Source organism: Symphalangus syndactylus, chromosome 9 (assembly GCF_028878055.3).
Source record: "Symphalangus syndactylus isolate Jambi chromosome 9, NHGRI_mSymSyn1-v2.1_pri, whole genome shotgun sequence".
Classification (NCBI taxonomy): Eukaryota; Metazoa; Chordata; class Mammalia; order Primates; family Hylobatidae; genus Symphalangus; species Symphalangus syndactylus.
Genome location: NC_072431.2, coordinates 64348028 through 64369758, shown reverse-complemented (window position 1 = coordinate 64369758; position 21731 = coordinate 64348028). Strand labels below are relative to the sequence as shown.

Sequence of the window (21731 nt, the reverse complement as noted above, 5' to 3'; positions counted from 1 at the left end):
ATGCATGCACACGCATGCACACACCATGCACCACATGTACAAATATAAACGCATGCACACGCATGCACACACTATGTGCCACATGTACACATGCACACACATGCACATTCACACAGCATGCACTACATGTACATGTGCACATACATATATCATGCACACAGAATGCACAGACCATGTACCATACAGATGTACACATGCATATACATACATCATGCACACATGCATGCACACACCATGTGCACATATCCACACATACATACACATACACACATACACACATGCACACATGCAATCCACACACACTTTCCCTTTTGACTCTCTCCAAGCAACTGAACCATCTATCCACAAAGGCTCTGTAGAGTAGAAATTACTAGCCTGCCCACATTCACAATGAAGAGCTCAGGCTGTATGGAAATCAGGCTGAAACCCTGGAAGACATGTAGGGAAAATACATATAGGTCATGTCTACACCGTATTAGAAACCAATCTCTCTAGTACATGGATTTGTTTAGCCAGAAATAGATCAGAAATAAACAATGCTGGTAGCAGAAGAGTTCCAGATACACTCAAATCTCTTCCAGCTGGTGTGCACATGTGAGCGGCATCCAGATCTGCAGAAACGTGGGGTTCCTTTACCCCAAATGTGGACTGCGACACTGAATTAGAGGGGTAGAGAGAGAAGGAGTCAGACCTAGGAAAGTCCTCAGCTATTTTTCAGCTATTTTTTCAGAACAACTGGCTCTTTTTACAGATGTGAAACCGAGTTTCATAGGCCCATTGTCCACTGTCTACCAGTTTGGCAGGCTGCTGTCTCCCCGCACCCAGGATCCCCACACTTCTGGGGTCTTCCAGAAGCTTCTTTCAGTCTGAGAGACCCTAGGTTCCCTCCTCACCTTTCCCCTTCTTCTCTGTACATTCAAGCCACAGAACTGACAGCCTCATAGGAGCAAAGAATAAACATCCTCTCCAAGAGTGAAGAACCCTGGCCCAGGCACTGCATCTCCATCTCTAGGCCTCAGTTTCCATCTGTGAAATGGGACGATAGGACTCAGCTCCCTTCTATCTCTGTTGCTCCATGACCCTGTGTTACCGCTAATCCAGCAAAACGGTGATGCTCATGAAGTTTGCCCTTTGTGGTCCTTCATGTCCCTGAACTTTTCAGGACTTGCTTCCCTGTCCTACCCTGGCCCCAGTACAAAGGCCTGAAGTTGGTCAGGCACGGTGGCTCACCCGTGTAATCCCAGCACTTTGGGAGGCCAAGGCGGGCAGATCACCTGAGGTCAGGAGTTCGAGACCAGCCTGACCAACATGGAGAAACCCCATCTCTCCTAAAAATACAAAATGAGCTGGGCGTGGTGGCGGACGCCTGTAATCCCAGATACTCAGGAGGCTGAGGCAGGAGAATCGCTTGAACCCGGGAGGTGGAGGTTGCAGAGAGCCAAGATCACGCCATTGCACTCCAGCCTGGGCAACAAGAGTGAAACTCTGTCTCAAAAAAAAAAAAAAAGCCTGAAGTTCTCATATTATTCCAGTTTCTCAGGACAGGGAGAAAAGCTCATTAGGAAAAATTATTCACGATGAAGTATTTTAGCCTGAAATAGATCAGAAATAAACCACGTTGGTAGCAAGAAAGTTCCAGATACACTCAAATCCCTTTCAGCTGGTGTGCAGATGTGAACAGCAGCCAGACCTACAGAAAAGTGGGGTTCCTGAAGAGGACAACACTGAACCCAACAGTGATAGGAACAGGCTGAGCGCAACCCTAAAACTTGTCATCTGACACCCAGGGCACCTCTTTGACTCTGGATGTACCAGAAAGACCTGTGTCTTGCAAAGGTCATGTTCCCAGCTGAGGCCAGGATATGCCTCTCCAGGCCTCTGCAGCTTTGAGGTCCTGGGACGATCATTGTTCTACCCACGACTCCATGAATGCAGCCTTGACACTGTGCCAGGACCACAGTCGCCTTTCATCCTCCCTCGAATCCTGGCAGTGGGAACCAAAGCAGAGGGCATGAGGCCAGCTGCCCAGGCTGAAACAGAGACAGGCTGGAGCGAAAGAGACTAATGTTCCTCCCCGGCTCGGGGTCTCCGAGTTGAGCCACCTAAGGCATGTGGCGGCTCCCAGCTAGACCACGCGCTGGGTATCCCAGGCCTTTAGCCCCCCTGGGGACTGCCAAGTTACAGGCCCGAGATACCCAGAACGTGGGACCTGCAAGCTTCTTTCATGAATCAAGAGCGACCCCTAGTGGCTGCCATGAGTACTCCTCCCACTGCTTCACCTACAGAATCACAAGCCAGCCTGTGGCCACTCCAGCCCAGCTGCTCCTGTGCGCCCAGCCTCATGCCTGACGGGGCTCCCTTCTCCTCCCTAAGGCCAACTGTCTTCCAAAAGGAACTGTTCAAGAGTCCTTCAGGCTAGGATCTCAGCCCTGGAACCCTACCTGTGTGCAGCCCAGGTGTCCTCAGGCTGAAAGGTGGCCCTGCACCAGGAGGGGCTCTGGGGCCTCTCAGAAGCCCTGCCTTGGGCTCAGAAGGCCCCCCAAGCTCTCTACCCAGGCTCCCACTACCTTGGGTTCAACCTACAACTCAAGGACCACCTCCCTGGAACCTTTCCCCAGAACTGTTCCCTAGAAATGTGTCTCTCTTTGGGATCACACTGTCCCAACCAAATTGTGGGATCCAAGGTCTGATAAGGTACGTGGGGTTTGTTTCGTTTTGTTTTTTGAGACGGAGTCCCGCTGTGTCACCCAGGCTGGAGTGCAGTGGTGCAACCTCTGCTCACTGCAGCCTCTGCCTCCTGGGTTCAAGTGATTCTCCCGCCTCAGCCTCCCAAGTAGCTGGGATTACAGGCGTGCACCACCACACCCGGCTAATTTTTGTATTTTTAGTAGAGACAGGGTTTCACTATGTTGGCCAGGCTGGTCTCAAACTCCTGACCTCAGGTGATCCACCTACCTCGGCCATCCAAAGTGCTGGGATTACAGATGTGAGCCACTGTGCCTGGCCTCTTTTTTCTTCTTTTTTTGTTTTTTGTTTTTTGTTTTTTTGCCACAGGGTCTTGCTCTGTTGCCTAAGCTAGACAGAGTACAGTGGCACACTCATAGCTCACTGCAGCCTCCAATTATTGGGTTCAACCAATCTTCCCACCTCAGCCTCCTGAGCTGGGACTGCAGGTGGATACCACCATGCCCAGTGATTTTTTTGTTTGTTTGTTTTTTTGTTTTTACTTTTTGTAGAGACAGGAGTCTCACAATGATGCCCAGGCTAGTCTCAAACTTCTGGCCTCAATTGCTCCTCCCAAGTTGGCCTCCCAAAGTGCTGGGGTTATAGGCATGAACCTCTATGCCTTGTTACATACTTGGTTGTATGTTTGTCGTTTTTGTTTTTTGAGATGGAGTCTCACTCTGTTGCCCAGACTGGAGTGCAGTGGCGTGATCTCGGCTCGCTGCAACCTCTGCCTCCCAGGATCAAGCAATTCTCCTGCCTCAGCCTCCCAAGTAGCTGAAATTACAGGCATGTGCCACCACATCTGGCTAATTTTTGTATTTTTAGTAGAGATGAGTTTTCACCATGTTTTTGCCCAGGCTGGTCTTGAACTCCTGACCTCAGGTGATCCGCCCGCCTCAGCCTCTCAAAATGCTGGGATTACAGGCATGAGCTACCACGCCCAGCCACATGCTTGATTCTTAATCTTTGACTGGGCTGAAACATTTTTAACTTCTCCCAGGATTGTCTGAAACTGAATTAAATTTTTTTTTCAGTGAATGAAGGTTTTTAATACATTCATGTGAATGGTGGCTTCTTAGAGGCATATTTTTAGATGCAAGAAATTTTCTCAATTGTGGCTGAATATATATATATAACATAAAATGTGTCATTTTCAGCATTTCTAACGACAGAGTTTGGTGATCTTAAATACATTCCCATTGTCATGCAAACTTTACCATCATCCATCTCCAGAACTTTCTCATCTTCCCAAACTGAAACCCTGTCCCCATGAAACACTCATTCCCCATTTCTCCCTCCCACCAGCCCCTGCCAACCATCATCCTTCTCTCTGCCTCTGTGAATTTGACGATTGCAACAGTGAATGAATGATGTTAACACCATTTAAATCTTCACCTGTCTGTGTTCATCTCCTCCTCCCCAATGTGTGGAAATGAGGGCGTGTTTGGGTCTTTCCAGGCCCCTCATAACACACACAACCACTCCCAGGACACGGCTATGCCTGGCCCATAATGAGAGTGAACTCAATTAGAAGCTCATTAATTCATGCATTTTATAAACCTTCCTATTTTACAAACATTCATGCATTTTACAAACATTCCACATGTTCATTGTACACACATTCTCTGAGCCTCTGTGGGGTCCAGGCTCGTGTTTTGTGCCTGAGACACACCTGTGAGGAAGACAGCCATGTATTGGGAGGCTGGTATTGGGGCCAGGTGTGGTGGTATTGGGGCAGGATGTGGTGACTCATGCCTGTCATCCCAGCGCTTTGGGAGGCCAAGGAGGGAAGATCATTTGAGGCCAGGAATTCGAGACTAGCCTGACCAACATGGCAAAACCCCGTCTCTACCAAAAATACAAAAATTAGCCAAGTGTGGTGGTGCACACCTGTAATCCCAGCTACTAGGGTGGCTGAGGCAGGGACAAACTCCTGAACCCAGGAGGCAGAGGTTGCAGTGAGTCAAGATCACACCACTGCACTCCAGCCTGGGTGGCAGAGCAAGACTTTGTCTCAAAAAAAAAAAAAGAACTGGATTGGAACCAGGGAAATAAGCACCAACCAGGCATAACACAAATGTTGAAATAATTCTACAATTGTGCTGTTGCTCTTTGAAACCATTCTGGGAGCTAAAAGGGCATCTCTAGTCAGGCAACAGAGGGGAGGCTTCCCTGAGGAAGCTGCATTTCACCTGAGATCACCAGAAAGGGAGATCATGAGATGAGGGAATGGGGAAAAACGAGGAAATGAGAAGTATTAGGAGGTACTGGCTTCCTGTGGCTGCTGTAACAAACAGCCACCAACTCAGTGGCTTAAAACAGCACAAATCTAATTGTTCTGGGGGTCAAAAGTCTTGAAATCAAGATGTTGAGAGCTTGCAACATAGAACTCCTGGGCTCAAGCGATACTCCCAACTCACCCTCCCAAGTAACTGGGACTACAGGTACGCAGCACCATGCCTGGCTAATTTTTTTACATTTTTTTTGTAGAGACAGGGGTCTCGCTATGTTGCCCAGGCAGGTATTGAACTCCTGGTCTCAAACAGCTGTGTTCCTTCTGGAGGCTTTGCAGGGAAATCTGTTTCTTTGTCTGCAACAAGTTTTAGAGGCTTCCTGCATTCCTCGGCTGGTGGACCCTTCCTCTAACTTCAAAGCCTACAGCATAACATCTTCACAATCTCTCTTTCTGTGTGTGTTTCTCTCCATCTCTCTCTGTCTCTCTCCCTCTACTCTCTCCTTCTGTCTCTTTCTCTCCCTCTCCTCTATTTCTCTCTGTGTCTGTCTCTTTTTCTTTCCCTCTCCTCTATTTCTGTCTCTGTCTCTCTCTCTCTTCCTCTACTCTCTTTCTCTTTTCCTCCTCTCTCTCTCTGTCTCTCTTCCTCTACTTTCTCTGTCTCTCTGTCTCTTTTTCTCTCCCTCTCCTCTCCCTATTTCTCTCTCTATGTCTCTCCCTCTCTTTCTTTCCCTCTCCTCTCCCTGTTTCTCTCTGTCTCTCCCTGTCTCTCTCCTTCTCCTTTCTCTCTTTCTCTTTGTGTCCCCCTACACTTTCATCCATCCTCACATCCCTCTCTCTCTAATTCTCCTGCCTCCTTCTTTCCTGTATAAGAACTTTCATGACTACACTGGACCCACATGGATAATCCAAGACAATATCTCCATCCCCAGATCCTTAACATAATCACAACTGCAAAATGCCTTCTGCCATATAAGCTACCCTGTTCACAAGTTCTAGGGTGAGAATGAAGACATCTTCGCGAGCACATTATTCCACCTACTACAAAACAAATACAGTGATTTACCTTTTTCAAGAACAAGCACACTTTTCTGGGAATGCAGATACACTGTTGGTGGGGTGTAAATTAGTTCAGCCATTGTGGAAAGCAGTGTGGCAATTCCTCAAAGGGCTAAAAGCAGGACTACCATTCAACCCAGAAATCCCATTACTGGGTATCTACCCAAAGGAATATAAATCATTCTACCATAAAGACACATGCATGGCCAGGTGTGGTGGCTCAAGCTTGTAATCCCAGCACTTTGGGAGGCCGGGGTGGGCAAATCATTTGAGGTCAGGAGTTCGAGACCAGCCTGACCAACATGGAGAAACCCTGTCACTACTAAAAATACAAAATTAGGCCGGGCACAGTGGCTCATGCCTGTAATCCCAGCACTTTGGGAGGCCGAGGCGGGTGGATCATGAGGTCAGGAGATCGAGACCATCCTGGCTAACACGGTGAAACCCCATCTCTACTAAAAATACAAAAAATTAGCGAGGCGTGGTGGCGGGCACCTGTAGTCCCAGCTACTCGGGAGGCTGAGGCAGGAAAATGGCGTGAACCCGGGAGGCAGAGCTTGCAGTGAGCCGAGATCGCACCACTGCACTCTGGCCTGGGTGACAGAGCAAGACTCTGTCTCAAAAAACAAACAAACAAAATACAAAATTAGCCGGCCATGGTGGCGCATGCCTGTAATCCCAGCACTTGGGAGGCTGAGGCAGGAGAATCACTTGAACCCAGGAGGCGGAGGTTGCAGTGAGCCCAGATCGCGCCATTGCACTCCAGCCTGGGCAACAAGAGAAAAACTCCGTCTCCTAAGAAAAAAAAAAAAGACACATGCATGTGAATGTTATTCAAAACATTGAACAGCACTATTCAAAAGAGTGAAGACAAATGTGGCACATACACACCATGGAATACTATGCAGCCATAAAAAAGGATGAGCTCATGTCCTTTGCAGGGACATGGATGAAGCTGGAAACCGTCAGTCTCAGCAAACTATCACAAGGTCAGAAAACCAAACACCACGTGTTCTCACTCATAGGTGGGAATTGAACAATGAGAACACGTGGACACAGGGTGGGGAACATCACACACCGAGGCCTGTTGGGGAGGTGGGGGGCGGGGGGAGGGATAGCATTAGGAGAAATACTTAATGTAAATGTTGAGTTGATGGGTGCAGCAAACCAACACGGCACATGTATACCTATGTAACAAACCTGCACATTGTGCACATGTACCCTAGAACTTAAAGTATAACGAAAAAGTAGTAAAGACCGTGGAATAAACCCAAATACTCATCAATGACAGACTGAATAAAGAAAACGTGGTACAGATACACCATGGAATACTATGCAGCCATCAAAAAGAGCAAGATCATGTCTTTTGCAGGGACATGGATGGAGCTGGAGGCCATCATCCTTAGCAAACTAGTGCAAGAACAGGAATACTGAAATGCAAAATACTAAAAATACAAAAATTAGCCAGACATGGTGGCACATACCTGTAATCCCAGCTACTTGGGAGGCTGAGGCAGAAGAATTGCTTGAACCACATGTTCTCACTTATAAGTGGGAGCTAAATGATGACAACTTATGAACACAAAGAAGAAAACAACAGACATTGGGATCTACTTGAGGGTGGAGGGTCAGGGAGGAGGAGGAGCAGAAAAGATAACTATTGGGTACTGCGCTTAATACCTGGGTGATGAAATAACCTGTACAACAAACCCCCATGATATGAGTTTACCTATGTCACAAACTTTCACATGTACCCCAAACCTAAAATAAAAGTTAGGGCCTGGTGTGGTGGCTCACGCCTGTAATCCCAGCACTTTGGGAGGCTGAGGTGGGCAGATCAAGAGGTCAGGAGTTCAAGACCAGCCTGGCCAACATGGTGAAACCCCATCTCTACTAAAAATACAAAAATTAGCCGGGTGTGGTGGCGCCCACCTGTAGTCCTAGCTACTCGGGAGGCTGAGGCAGGAGAATCACTCGAACCTGGGAGGCAGAGGTTGCAGTGAGCCATGATTGCACCACTGCACTCCAGCCTGGGCAACAGACTGAGACTCCGTCAAAACAAAACAAAAAAACAGAGATTCGCCTGCCTCAGCCTCCCGAGTAGCGGGGATTACAGGTGTATGCCACCACATCCAGCTAATTTTTGTATTTTTAGTACAGACAGGGTTTTACCATGTTGGTCAGGCTGGTCTCAAACTCCTGACCTCAAGTGATCCACCCACCTCAGCCTCTCAAAGTGCTGGGATTACAGGTGTGAGCCACTGAGCCCGGCCTGCAACCTAATAGCTTTTTTTCCCCCAGACAAAGCCAGGAAAAATCCCCCTCACTCCTGCCTTCCATGTAAGATTCCATCAGAATGAAAACACCCTGTAATTAGATAGTGGTGATGGACCGGGTGCGGTGGCTCACGTCTGTAACCCCAGCATTTGGGGAGGCCGAGACGGGCAGAACACCTGAGGTCAGGAGTTTGAGACCAGTCTGGCCAACATGGCGAAACCCTGTCTCTACTAAAAACACAAAAATTAGCCAGGCATGGTGGTGCACCCCTGTAGTCCCAGATACTCAGGCAGCTAAGGCAGGAGAATCACTTGAACTCAGGAGGCGGAGGTTGCAGTGAGCCGAGGTCGCTGCCACTGCACTCCAGCCTGGGCAACAGAGCGAGACTCCAACTCAAAAAAAAAAAACGATAGTGGTGATGGCTGCAGTCTTGTGAATATCCTAAAAATCACTGTACGCGTCTAAAGGGTGGATTTTATAGTATGTGACGTCTACTTCAATTTTTTTAAGTCAGGGGCAAAGGATCTTATCAGAAGAAAGGATTCCAAGGCTAAAAAGAGCATAAATGTGCTGAGCTGGCTGATGTCAGGGCCCCTCTGCAACTGAACTGGTGGCCTCTGAGGCCGACGGGCTGCTCTAGGTTATTAATAGGGAACCAGTGCCACCTAGTGTTCACAGTATGAACAGCAAGAACATAACGAGGTCAGGGAGAAGGCAGCTGGGGACTTGCTCAGGACAGGGGCAGACACAGCGCCAGAAAACATTCCCATGTTCCCATCTCCCTGAATTACACACCAGCAGGGTGCAGTTGCTCAAACACAGCCAATGCCCCATTTCTTGTCAAGTGTTAATAAAACATGGTGAGATGTGAACCTAACCACTTGTAATTGCTCTGACAAAACGAGGACAAGTCTGGCCTCTGAGGGTGACCGCAACTCACTCCTGGCCCTCTCTGGGTCTTCTAGATTGTTGCCTCAACTGAAAAATGAAGGAAGGCCAGGCGCGGTGGCTCATGCTTGTAATCCCAACATTTGGGAGGCTGAAGACGGGAGGATGGCTTGAGGTCCAGAGTTCAAAACCAGCCTGGACAGCATAGTGAGACCCCATCTCCACAAAAAAAAATTTTTTTTTTTTTTTGAGACAGAGTCTTGCACTGTCACCCAGGCTGGAGTGCAGTGGCACAATCTCGGCTCACTGCAAGCTCCGCCTCCTGGGTTCACGCCATTCTCCTGCCTCAGCCTCTCCGAGGAGCTGGGACTACAGGCGCCCGCCACCACGCCCAGCTAATTCTTTGTATTTTTAGTAGAGACGGGGTTTCACCGTGGTCTCGATCTCCTGACCTCGTGATCCGCCCACCTCGGCCTCCCAAAGTGCTGGGATTACAAGCATGAGCCACTGCGCCCAGCCACAAAAATTTTTTTAATTAGCCAGGCATGGTGGTGCGTGCCTGTAGTCCCAGTTACTTAGGAAGCTGAAGCAGAGGATTGTTTGCACCCAGAAGTTTAGAGCTGCAGTGAGCTGTGTTTGCACTACTGCACTCCAGCCTGGGCAACAGAGGGAGACCTTACCTCTGAAAAATTAAAAAATAATAACAAATAAATAAATAAATGGGAGATCCAGCAAGAGTTGTACACTCAGTGCCTGCCTGGCCAGGTGGGCTCCCCTAGATGACCGAGGGGTAGGCAAAGGGAGCAGACGACACCCTCCCACCGCCATCTCAGGCACCCACTGTCCAGCTCCAACCGGCAGTTCCCTGCAGGAGCCTAGCCCAGGGGGCCAGAGTGTAGGTATCTGTTCATGAGAGGATCCAGAAACCAAGACAATATGTAAAATCTCTCAGGTTTTAATATTGGCAACTGGTTCCACTTTTTTTCAAAGACTCGGAGCAGAAGACACAACATCACTTAGGAATTACTCCTGCCAAAAATGCATAGCCCATTTGGAAAACATCAGACAAATCCAAACTGAAGGATGTTCTGCAGAACAACTGCCTTGCACTTCTTAAAAATATCAAGATAAAGAAAGACAAAGGAAAACTGAGTGACTATTTCAGAAGAAAGGAAAGGAGACAGTCAAGATATGCAGCTCATATCTTGGGATTCTAGATCAAGTAGTGGGGAAGGACTATTCAGAAAGGGCAGTATTGGGAACAATTGTCAAAATCTGCATATGCTCTTTTTTTTTTTTTGAGAGAGTGAGTCTCGCTGTGTTGCCCAGGCTGGAGTGCAGTGGTGCCATCTCGGCTCACTGCAAGCTCTGCCTCCCGGGTTCACACATTCTCCTGCCTCAGCCTCCCGATAGCTGGGACTACAGGCACACGCCACCACGCCCAGCTAATTTTTGTATTTTTAGTAGAGACGAGGTTTCACCATGTTGGCCAGGATGATCTTGATATCTTGATTTCGTGATCCACCCACGTCAGCCTCCCACAGTGCTGGGATTATGGGCATGAGCCACTGGGCTCAGCAAGTTCTTATTCTGAAGATATACATACTCAAGTATGTAGATGTGACAGGCATGACATCTATAACTCTCAAATGGTTAAGGAGGAAAATATGTACATATAGAAAGCAAAATGGGCTGGGCATGGTGGCTTATGCCTATAATCCCAGCACTTTGGGAGTCCGAGGCACGTGGATCACTTGAGGTAAAGAGTTTGAGACCAGCCTGGCCAACATGATGAAATCCCATCTCTACTAAAACTACAAAAATTAGCTGGGCGTGGTGGCAGTCACCTGTAATCCCAGCTACTTGGGAGGCTGAGGCAGGAGAATTGCTTGAACCTGGGAGGTGGAGGTTGCAGTGAGCCGAGATCGCACCACTGCACTCCAGCCTGGGTGACAGAGGGAGGCTCTGTCTTGAAAGAAAAGAAAGAAGGAAGGAAGGAAGGGAGGGAGGGAGGAAGGAAGGAAGGAAAAGAAGAAAGAAAGAAAGAAAGAAAGAAAGAAAGAAAGAAAGAAAGAAAGAAAGAAAGAAAGAAAGAAAGAAAAGAAAGGAAAAGGAAGAAAAAAGAAAAGAAAAGGGGAGGGGAGGAGAGGGGAGGAGAGCAGATGAGAGGAGAGGAGAGGGAGAGAAAGGAAGGGAGAGAAAAAGATGTGGCAAAATGTCAATAATGGGTTTTTTGTTTTTTTGTTTTTTTTTTTTGAGACGGAGTCTCGCTCTGTCGCCCAGGCTGGAGTGCAGTGGCGCAATCTCGGCTCACTGCAAGCTCCACCTCCCGGGTTCACGCCATTCTCCTGCCTCAGCCTCTCCGAGTAGCTGGGACTACAGGCGCCCGCCACCACGCCCGGCTAATTATTTTTGTATTTTTAGTAGAGACGGGGTTTCACTGTGGTCTCGATCTCCTGACCTCGTGATCCGCCCGCCTCGGCCTCCCAAAGTGCTGGGATTACAAGCGTGAGCCACCGCGCCCGGCCAATAATGGGTTTTTATAGTATTCTTGCAATTCTTGGTCTTTATACTCTTGATGATGTATTGTTGTATACTTTATACTGTTGTTGCACACAGTGGTTTATACTATTGTTGTAGCAATATGTTTGAAATTATTTCTAATTTCTTTGTAATAAAGAGACTGAACAGGGTCTGGCCTGGGACCACAGTTTCCACCCTCAGGACTGGACACCCTCCAAGGGGCTTGCAGATCTGACACTGAGTGGCACTGCCCAGGCTGGCAGAGCCGAGTGGTGGAGAAGCCCTAGCTGTTCTCACCCTTCCTCTGCTCCTCACCAGCCCTTCCCCTCTCTCAGTGGGAGTGTGGCCTCCTCTTGCCCATGATGGGCTTTAGTTCTGGGTGCATTCCCAGCCCAGTTGTGCCTCCAGCTTCTTAGGTGACCCTATGTGAGTTGCTCAACCTCTCTGATTCCCAGTTTCCTTACTGGTAAGATAAGACAGCGACTCTAACAAGGTGTCATCTAGGAATGACAGGCAAGGACAAGGAGTGGAAAGGGGAGGGCACCTGGACAGAGAGGCCTTTGGAGGAACCCAAAGACCCAGACAGCAAACCTGGGAGGGCGGGGTAGAAAAAGTGAGGGAGGAAGAGAAGAACAGGAGGACACAGGCCAGGAAGATAATGGGACCCTTCCCAAGGCTCCCACCCACCCAGGAAAACGGAAGAAACCTCAGAGCCCCAGGTTCTACAGCCAGAGCTCACCCAGGAATTACCAGGAGTTGGTGTTTTCCACGTAGGTTAATTATCATCCTCAGTCCATAGAACGCCCAGAGGGCTTGCCTTGCCACTCAGCAAGAAGAGTTCTTGATGCTAATGCCCTGGGGGTTGGAGGGGCTTCACAAAAACTTATCTGGGAAGGGCTATGCAATAGCAGCCACCTCTGCCGGGAGTCTTAAAAGACAGCAGGTTTAATGCCCCAGTGTCATTTCTATGTCTCCCATGGTTGGTGCCATGGGGCCTGGCACATAGAAAAAGCTGTTTTAGTGGTTGATGACTGAGTGATTAATAAACATGTTAATTGCCTCTAAAAATGGGATAGCCAGCACAGCCTAGAAGTGACGAGCCCTGACCCCGGAGCCCACATGCCCAGATTTAAATCCAGGCTCTGCTACTCTAGCTGGGTGGCCTCATTGGTGAGCCTGATTGCCCCCATGTCTTAATCAGCTCTGGCTGCTATAACACATACCACAGACTGGGTGATTCACCAAGAAACATTTATTCCTCATGATTCTGGAGGCTGAGAAGTCCAAGATCAAGGTGGCAGCAAATCTTGTGTCTGGTGAGGGCTCACTTCCTGGTTTACAGCTACAACCTTCCCATTGTGCCTTCACATGGGAGAGAGTGGAGAGGAATCATCTCCTTCCATCTCCCTTATGTCTCTCCTTTTTTAGCTTTTTTTTTTAAGAGACAGGGTCTGTCTCTGCCCAGGCTAGAGTGCAGTGGTGTAATCATAGCTCACTGCTGCCTTGAACTCCTGGGCTCAAGCGATCCTCCTGCCTCAGCCTCCTCAGGAGCTGGCGCTATAGGCGTATGCCACCACACCTAGCTAATTTTTTAAATTTTTTATAGAGATGGGGTCTATTTTGCCCAGTCGGGTCCAGAAATCTTGGTCTCAAGTAATCCTCCCACTTTGCCCAACCAAAGCACTGAGACTACAGACATGAGCCATCATGCCCAGCTAAAATATCTATTTCTCACAGTTCTGGAGGCTGGGAAGTCCAAGAGCAAGGTGCTGGCAAGCCCTATGTCTGCTGAGAGCCTATTCCCTGAGTTGTAGATGGCAGTCTTCTCATTGAGAAAGTAGAGAGCAATCCTCTCCTTCCATCTCTTGTGTCTTTCCTTACAAGGGCACTAACGGCACTAATCCTATTTGTAGGGCTTCATCTTCGTGACCTAATGACCTCCCCAATGCCCCATCTCCAAATATCATCACTTCAGGGATTTAGGCTTCAACATATGAATTCTGCAGGGGATACAATCAGTCCATAGCAACCCTTCTGTCAAAGTTGCAGGGAAGAGTGAATGATTATTTGTGACATGTTTGGAATAAATGAAATGCTGAGGGCAGCTGTGTCAATGAGAAGAATCTCCAACCTTGAACAAGTGGATAAGTCTCCCATGGCTGTATTAGATCCCAGAGTGCTCAGAAGGTTGACCCCCACATCCCATCACACCTTACGAAGCGTGGCTCATCCCAGCCACATCTAAACAGTCTCAAAGTTGGAGAACACATACCGGTCACTTTCCCAGGACGTGACAACAAACAGAAACATAAAGATAGAGATCCCAATCTGCCCAGAAGGCATTCCTCCTACGTTCTCCCTGTTTGAATGCTGCTCTCTCAAACAGTCTCTTTTTTAAAAAATTTATTTCAATATTTTGGGGGGTACAAGTGTTTTTTTGTTACATGGATGAATTCTGAGCTTTTAGTGCACCTGTCACTTAAGTAGTATACCTTATACTTCAGAGGCAGTTTTTTATCCCTAACTCCCCTCCCACCCTTCCCCCATCTGAGTCTCTAAAGTTCATTATACTATTCTGTTTGCCTTTGCATGCCTGTAGCTTTTTTTTTTTTTGAGATGGAGTCTCACTCTGTTTCCCAGGCTGCAGTGCAGTGGCACAATCTTGGCTCACTGCAACCTCTGCCTACCAGGTTCAAGTGATTCTCCTGCCTCACCCTCCCGAGTAGCTGGGATTACAGGTGTGTGCCACCACACCCGGCTACTTTTTGTATTTTTTTAGTGGAGACAAGGTTTCACCATGTTGGCCAGGCTAGTCTTGAACTCCTGACCTCAAGTGATCCATCTGTCTCAGCCTCCCAAAGTACTAGGATTACAGTCGTGAGTCACCGTGCCTGGCTTTAGCTCCCACTTGTAAGTGAGACCATAAGGTTTTTGGTTTTTCCCCTGAGTTACTTCACTTCAGTTGATCCATCAATCACTCTGCCTCATCCCTTCTGACCCCTGCTTAACTCCCAGAAGTGATATCTGTGGCCAAAGATCTGTGGCCAGATGTTCCCTTCCCTTGCACCTTCTCATCCTCTGTTACTGCAATAACTATTTGTAAAACTCAAATCAGGACAGCTACTTTAAAATATTTATTTATTTATTTTTAGAGGCAGGATCTCGCTCATTTGCCCAGGCTGGGGTGCCGTGATACAATCATAGCTCACTGCAGCCTTGAACTACTGGTCTCAAGTGATCCTCCCACCTCAGCCTCCCAAGGAGCTGGGACCACAGGCACATCTCACCATGCCAGGCTAATTTTAATTTTATTTTTTGTAGAGCTGGGGTCTCACTATGTTGTCTGGGCTAGTCTCAAACTCCTGACTTCAAGAGATCCTCCCACTTCGGCCTCCCAAAGTGCTGGGATTATGGGCATGAGCCATCATTCCTGGCCAGTCTCATTTTTAAATGTGTATATTTATTTCTATGGAGAAAAACCTCTTAAAAAGTTATAATAATAAAACCTACTGAGCTATGTATTATCATCTATTATTCTTTGTTGAAAGAATAAAGTTATACAAAAAGACAAAGACTGCATAATTCCACTTAGATGAGGTAGTTAGAGGAGTCAAATTCATACAGACAGAAAGCAGAAGGGAGGTTGCCAGGGATTGAGGGAAGGGAGGAAAGAGGAGTTAAGTGTTTAATAGGGACAGGGTTTCAATTTTTTTACAAGATGGAAAGCATTCTGGAGACAGACGGTGGGGATGTTTGCACAAAATTATGCATGCATTTAATACCACTGAGGTGTACATTTAAAATGGTTAAGATCGTAAATTTTATGTTATGTGTATTTTATAATAAAAAAATTGGCGGGAAAAGAGAATAAAGTTATGTAAAATTAGGTCCCCCTGGCAACTGCTAGATTTGTCCACCAGTGTCAGTTTTTAGAGTAACACAACTTTCACGAACCCATCAGCTCCATCTGCCCCTAAAAAACATCAGAAATTAAAACCACCTGCCAGGGCTTTGGCCTGGTTAGGCACAGTCGTGAATGTATTGGGGGTACTTTTTTTTTTTTTTGAGGCAGAGTCTTGCTCTGTCACCCAGGCTGCAGTGCGGTGGTGTGATCTCGGCTCACTGCTGCCTCCACCTCCCAGGTTCAGGCAATTCTTCTGCCTCAGTTTCCCGAGTAGCTGGGATTACAGGCGCCTGCCACCACGCCCAGCTAATTTTTCTATTTTTAGTAGAGACAGGGTTTTGTCATGTTGGCCAGGCTGTTGTCAAACTCCTGACCTCAAGTGATCCACTCACCTTGACCTCCCAAAGTGCTAGGATTACAGGCGTGAGCCACTGCACCCAGCCAGAAATATTACAATTCTTCGTCTGCATTTTCCCAACCAAAAACATGGCATTTCCCTCCATTCATTCACAGTTTCTAAGGGGTGTGTGTGTGTGTGTGTGTGTGTGTGTGTGTTTAGAGACACGGACGCACTCTAACCTGGGCTGGAGTACAGTGGCGCTGTGAGGTGACAACGTGCCGGCGGCCCTCGCTGGCTCTCAGCGCCTCCTCGGCCTCGGCGTCCGCTCTGGCCACGCTTGAGGAGCCCTTCAGCCCGCCGCTGCACCGTGAGAGCCCCTCTCTGGGCCGGCCAAGGCTGGAGCCGGCTCCCTCTGCTTGCAGGGAGGTGTGGAGAGAGAGGCGCGGGCGGGAACCGGGGCTGCGCGCGGCGCTGGCGGGCCAGCGCGAGTTCTGGGTGGGCGTGGGCTCCGCGGGCCCCGCACTCGGAGCGGCTGGCGCCGCTGGCCCCGGGCAGTGAGGGGTTTAGCACCCGGGTCAGCAGCTGAGGAGGGGCGCCGGGTCCCTCAGCACTGCCGGCCTGCCCGCGCCACGCTCGAATTCTCGCGGGGCTTCAGCCGCCTCCCCGCGGGGCAGGGCTCCAGACCTGCAGCCCGCCATGCCCAAGCTCCCCCGCGGTGGGCTCCCCGGCGGCCCGAGCCTCCTCGACGGGCACTCCCGCCCCCGCCCCCGCCCCCGCCCCCGGCTCCGCAGCGCCGGGTCCCATCCACCGCCCAAGGGCTGAGCAGTGCACGCGCGCAGAGCACGAATGGCCGGCAGCTCCGCCCTAGGCCCTGGCTGGTAATCCACTAAGGGAAGCCAGCTGGGCTCCTGAGTCCAGTGGGGCTTGGAGAACCTTTATGTCTAGCTAAAGGATTGTAAATGCACCAATCAGCACTCTGTGTCTAGCTAAAGGTTTGTAAACACACCAATCAGTGCTCTGTGTCTAGCTCGGGGTTTGTAGATGCACCAATCAGCATTCTGTGTCTAGCTAATCTGGTGGGGACTTGTGGAGAACCTTTATGTCTAGCTAAAGGATTGTAAATACACCAGTCAGCACTCTGTGTCTAGCTCCAGGTTTGTAAACACACCAATCAGCACTCTGTGTCTAGCTAACCTGGTGAGGACTTGGAGAACTTTTAGGTCTAGCTAGAGGATTGTAAATGCACCAGTCAGCACTCTGTGTCTAGCTCAGGGATTGTAAACGCACCAATCAGCACCCTGTCAACACAGACCAATCAGCTCTCTGTAAAATGCAGCAATCAGCAGGATGTGGGTGGGGCCAGATAAGGGAATAAAAGCAGGCTGCCCGAGCCAGCAGCGGCAAGCTGCTCAGGTCCCCTTCCACGCTGTGGAAGCTTTGTTTTTTCGCTCTGCAATAAATCTTGCTGCTGCTCACTCTTTGGGTCCTCATTGCTTTTATGAGCTGTAACACACCAGGAAGCTCTGCAGCCTCACTCCTGAGGCCAGCAAGATCACGAACCCACTGGCAGGAATGAACAACTCCAGACGGGAGGAACGAACAACTCCAGATGTGCCGCCTTAAGAGCTGTAGCACTCATGGTGAAGGTCTGCAGCTTCACTCCTGAAGCCAGTGAGACCACGAACCTACCAGAAGGAAGAAACTCTGACCATGTCCGAACATCAGAAGGAATAAACTCCGGACACACCATCTTTAAGAACTGTAACACTCACCCGCGGCTTCATTCTTGAAGTCAGTAAGACCAAGAACCCACTAATTCTGGACACAGTGCAATCATAGCTCACTGCAGCCTTGAACTCCTAAGCTCAAGCAATCCTCCTGCCGCATCCTCTTAAGCAGCTGGCACTACAAGCACACACCACCATGTCCAGCTGATTTTTGTATTTTTTACAGAGATGAGGTCTCACTATGTTGCCCAAGCTGGTCTCGAACTCCTGGCTTTCAGCAATTCTCCTTCCTCAGCCTCCCAAAGTGCTAGGATTATAGGTATGAGCCATTGTGCCCAATCTAATTTGTGGTCTTTTCACAAATACCCTCCCCCTCTTACATTCCATGTGTGTGTGTGACCATCATAAATATTGTCATTTTTTCCCATGTTGATGAAAGAGCTTAATACGAATATATCATATAATAGAAGGAAAAAATAAAATTGGGTAATTTTCACTTCGTTGATGGTATTATTATTTTCCAAGCTTAGAAGCAATCACAAATGAGAAGATCTTCATTTGAAAACACATAAAAGTCCTGAAAATAGTACAATTAAAATGAAAAGGAAATTACCAGAGTAAATAATTGCTTTAAATATGACCCACAAAGTGTTAATTTCCAAGTCTTTGGAAAATCTAATATAATGTCTGGGGCGGGGAGGGGAGCCAAAGAATGCAGGAGGAATGTTCCTCAAAAGAAGAAACACAATTCACACAAAAGGGAATGCTTATTTTTAAATGGTTCAACCTCACAGTAATCAAAGAAATGCAAATTAAAAATACAATAAGAAATAATTTATCCATTGTAAATGAGCTTGGAAACCTTTTTCTGGTAATGTTCCTTGTTAGTGAGTTGCAGTAGGAAAGAAATAAAGAATCTCACTGAAACAATGTACATGAGTACTACTGGAAACAAGCCCTTTGCGAAGCATTTTGCCAAAGGGTATCAAGAGACTCAACAATGCTCATACTTTTTGACCCAGTAATCCCACACCTAGGAACTTGACCAAAGGAAACGATTCTAAAGACGAAAGAAACTTATTTTTAAAAATCTTAGCTCAGGCAGGGCGCACACCTGTAATCCCGGCACCTGGGAGCCTGAGGCGGATGGATCACAAGGTCAGGAGTTCGAGACCAGCCTGGCTAACATGGTGAAACCCCATTTCTACTAAAAATACAAAAAATCAGCCAGGTGTAGTAGCACATGCCTGTAATCCCAGCTACTCGGGAAACTGAGGCAGGAGAATTGCTTGAACCCAGGAGGCAGAGGTTGCAGTGAGCTGAGATCGCGCCATTGCACTCCAGCTTGGGCAACAAGAGCGAAACTCCATCTAAAAAAAAAAAAAAAAAAAAATTAGGTGCAGTTTTTTTTGGTTTCCTTTTTTTTTTTTTTTTTTTTTTGAGACACAGTCTCACTCTGTCACCCAGGCTGGAGTGCAGTGACGCGATCTTAGCTCACTGCAACCTCCGCCTCCCAGGGTTCAAGAGATTCTCCTGTCTCAGCCTCCTGGGTAGCTGGGACCACAGGCATGAGTCAATTTTTGTATTTTTAGTAGAGAAGGGGTTTCATCATGTTGGCCAGGCTGGTCTGGAACTTCTGACCTGAAGCGATCTGCCCGCCTCAGCCTCCCAAAGTGCTGGAATTACAGGTGTTAGCCACCACACCTGGCCTAATTTTTGTGCTTTTAGTAGAGGCAGTGGTTTCACCATGTTGGCCAGGCTGGTCTCGAACTCCTGACCTCAGGTGATCCACCCACCTCGGCCTCTCAAACTGCTGGGATTACAGGTGTGAGCCACAGTGCCAAGCCCACTGCAGTTTTGTTTGTAAAATTTGGAAAGCAATATAGTATAGTGGAAAGAGTGTTACCAGAAAGGGGTCCCCATCCAGACCCCAGGAGTGGGTTCTCAGACCTCACACAAGAAAGAATTCAGGGTGAATCCATACAGTAATGTGAAAGCAAGTTTATTAAGAAAGTAAAGGAATAAATAATGGCTACTCCGTAGGCAGAGCAGCAGCTTGGGATGCTCGATTGATGATACTTAGTTACTTCTTGATTATATGCTAAACAAGAGGTGGACTGTTCATGAGTTTTCCAGGAAAGAGGTGGGCAATTATTGGAACTGAGAGTCCCCTCCCCCTTTCTAGACCATATAGGATGACTTCTGTAAAATGTCGTGGCACTGGCGGGAGTGTCTCTTAGTATGCTAATGTATTATAATGAAGCAGCATCATTTGTCTTGGGTAATACCAGAGGTTTGTTGCCCCACACCTGGGGAAATTGAGGATGCAGACACACACAAGGAGTGAGGTTAAGAGTGGAGGTTTAATAGACAAAAGAAAGAGTAAAGCTCTTTCTGCTGCAGAGAGAGAGGGGCTCTTAAGTTGGTCTTCTGGTCTCGTGGTGAAATGCATGGGGTTTTTATAGACAAGCTTGAGGAGGTGGTATCTGATTTACCTAGGGCCCAAGAGATTGACTGGACCAGGTGTGCCATTTGCATAGCATGCAAAGAAGCTGGCCATCCCACCCTAATCTCTTTGTTTCTTTTTTTTTTTTTGAGACAGGGTCTCACTCTGTCACCCAGACTGGAGTGCAGTGGCGCAATCTCAGCTAACCACAACCTCTGCCTCCCAAGCTCAAGCGATTCTCTTGCCTCAGCCTCCTGAGTAGCTAGGATTATAGGCGTGGTCCACTACCACCCAGCTAATTTTTGTATTTTTAGTAGAGACGGGGGTTCACCATGTTGTCCAGGCTGGTCTCGAACTCCTGACCTCAGGTGATCTGCCTGCCTCGGCCTCCCAAAGTGCTGGGATTACACGTGTGAGCCACCGTGCCAGCCCCACCCTAATCTTTTATGATGCAAATGGAGTCTCTACCTGGCCTTCGCCATGTTGCCTGCTTTTTTACTGCACACGTGGCGACAAAGAATAGGGAAGAGGGAACTTCCATGTTGAATATACCTGGCTTCCAGGTATCCCTTTTCTATTGGCACAGCTGTCGGCATTTACCTATGCAAGCTTTTAGCTTGCTTATCTATGTTTGCAGCTTCATTTTTCAGGCTGCTTTCTGTTAGAAAAGAAATGATTTGGGGGCTGCTTTTTATTAAAAGGTAACCTTACTGAAGACTCTTTTACCCTCATTATCTGTCTAAATAATTTCTTTCTAGCTCCTGTATCAATAATTAGCATATAATGAGCAGTGAGGACAACCAGAGGTCACTCTCATCGCCATGTCGGTTTTGGTGACTTTTGGCCGGCTTCTTTACCACATCCTGTTTTATCAGCAAGGTCTTTGTGATCTGTATCTTGTGCTGACCTCTTATCTCATCCTGTGACTAAGAGTACCTAACCTCCTGGGAATGCAGCCCAGCAGTTCTCAGCCTTATTTCACCCAGCCCCTAATCAAAATGGACTCACTTTGGTTCGAATGCCTCTGACAAGAGTAAAGAGTTTCATTTCAAAAAAAGAACAGACTCAAATTCCAGTTGTCTCTCGATCCTTCCCTTGTCACCTTACGGCTTCTTCATTTCTACCCTGTAATCTCCTGTAATAGTGAAGTACATTCACCTTGCAAGCTTTAGAAAAGATTGAACAAAAGGTATGTACACAACTGTGTTGTAACTGACTATAAAAGATAATTTTATTATTTTGATCATCAAAAGGAAGACATGGGAACAGCCCATACTGTCAACAATAAGAAAAATTTAAGTCACTTATAATACAACCACCCCTGTGGAAAATCGTAGCCATTAGGGGCTATAATTATGAAGACAATGGATCAATCCGAAAAAAAAAAAAAAAAAAACTACTGATTCTTTCGGGCAGAAAACAAAATGATATAATAATGTAAAAACTATGCCATGAATGAGAACAGGAAAGAAAGAATAAAATGAGGACAGCTTCTGCATTTGGGAGGTAGAATTGCAGGCAGTCTTTATTTCTCTTACTATCACTATGATTTGTTTGTATAATAAGAGTTAGACTTGGGGAGAATCGCTACTGAATTTTATCAAATG

The 21731-nt window shown here is 47.7% G+C and overlaps 1 long non-coding RNA gene across 1 annotated transcript in view; it reads right to left on the bottom strand.

The window, feature by feature from the left end:
* Positions 1-16397, bottom strand: part of LOC129490553 (uncharacterized) — a 176270-nt gene extending 159873 nt beyond the window's left edge. The window contains exon 1 of the long non-coding RNA XR_008660284.2: positions 16191-16397. This is a non-coding gene — a long non-coding RNA (uncharacterized lncRNA). The remainder of the gene's footprint in view (positions 1-16190) is intronic.
* Between the last annotated feature and the right edge of the window lie 5334 nt (positions 16398-21731).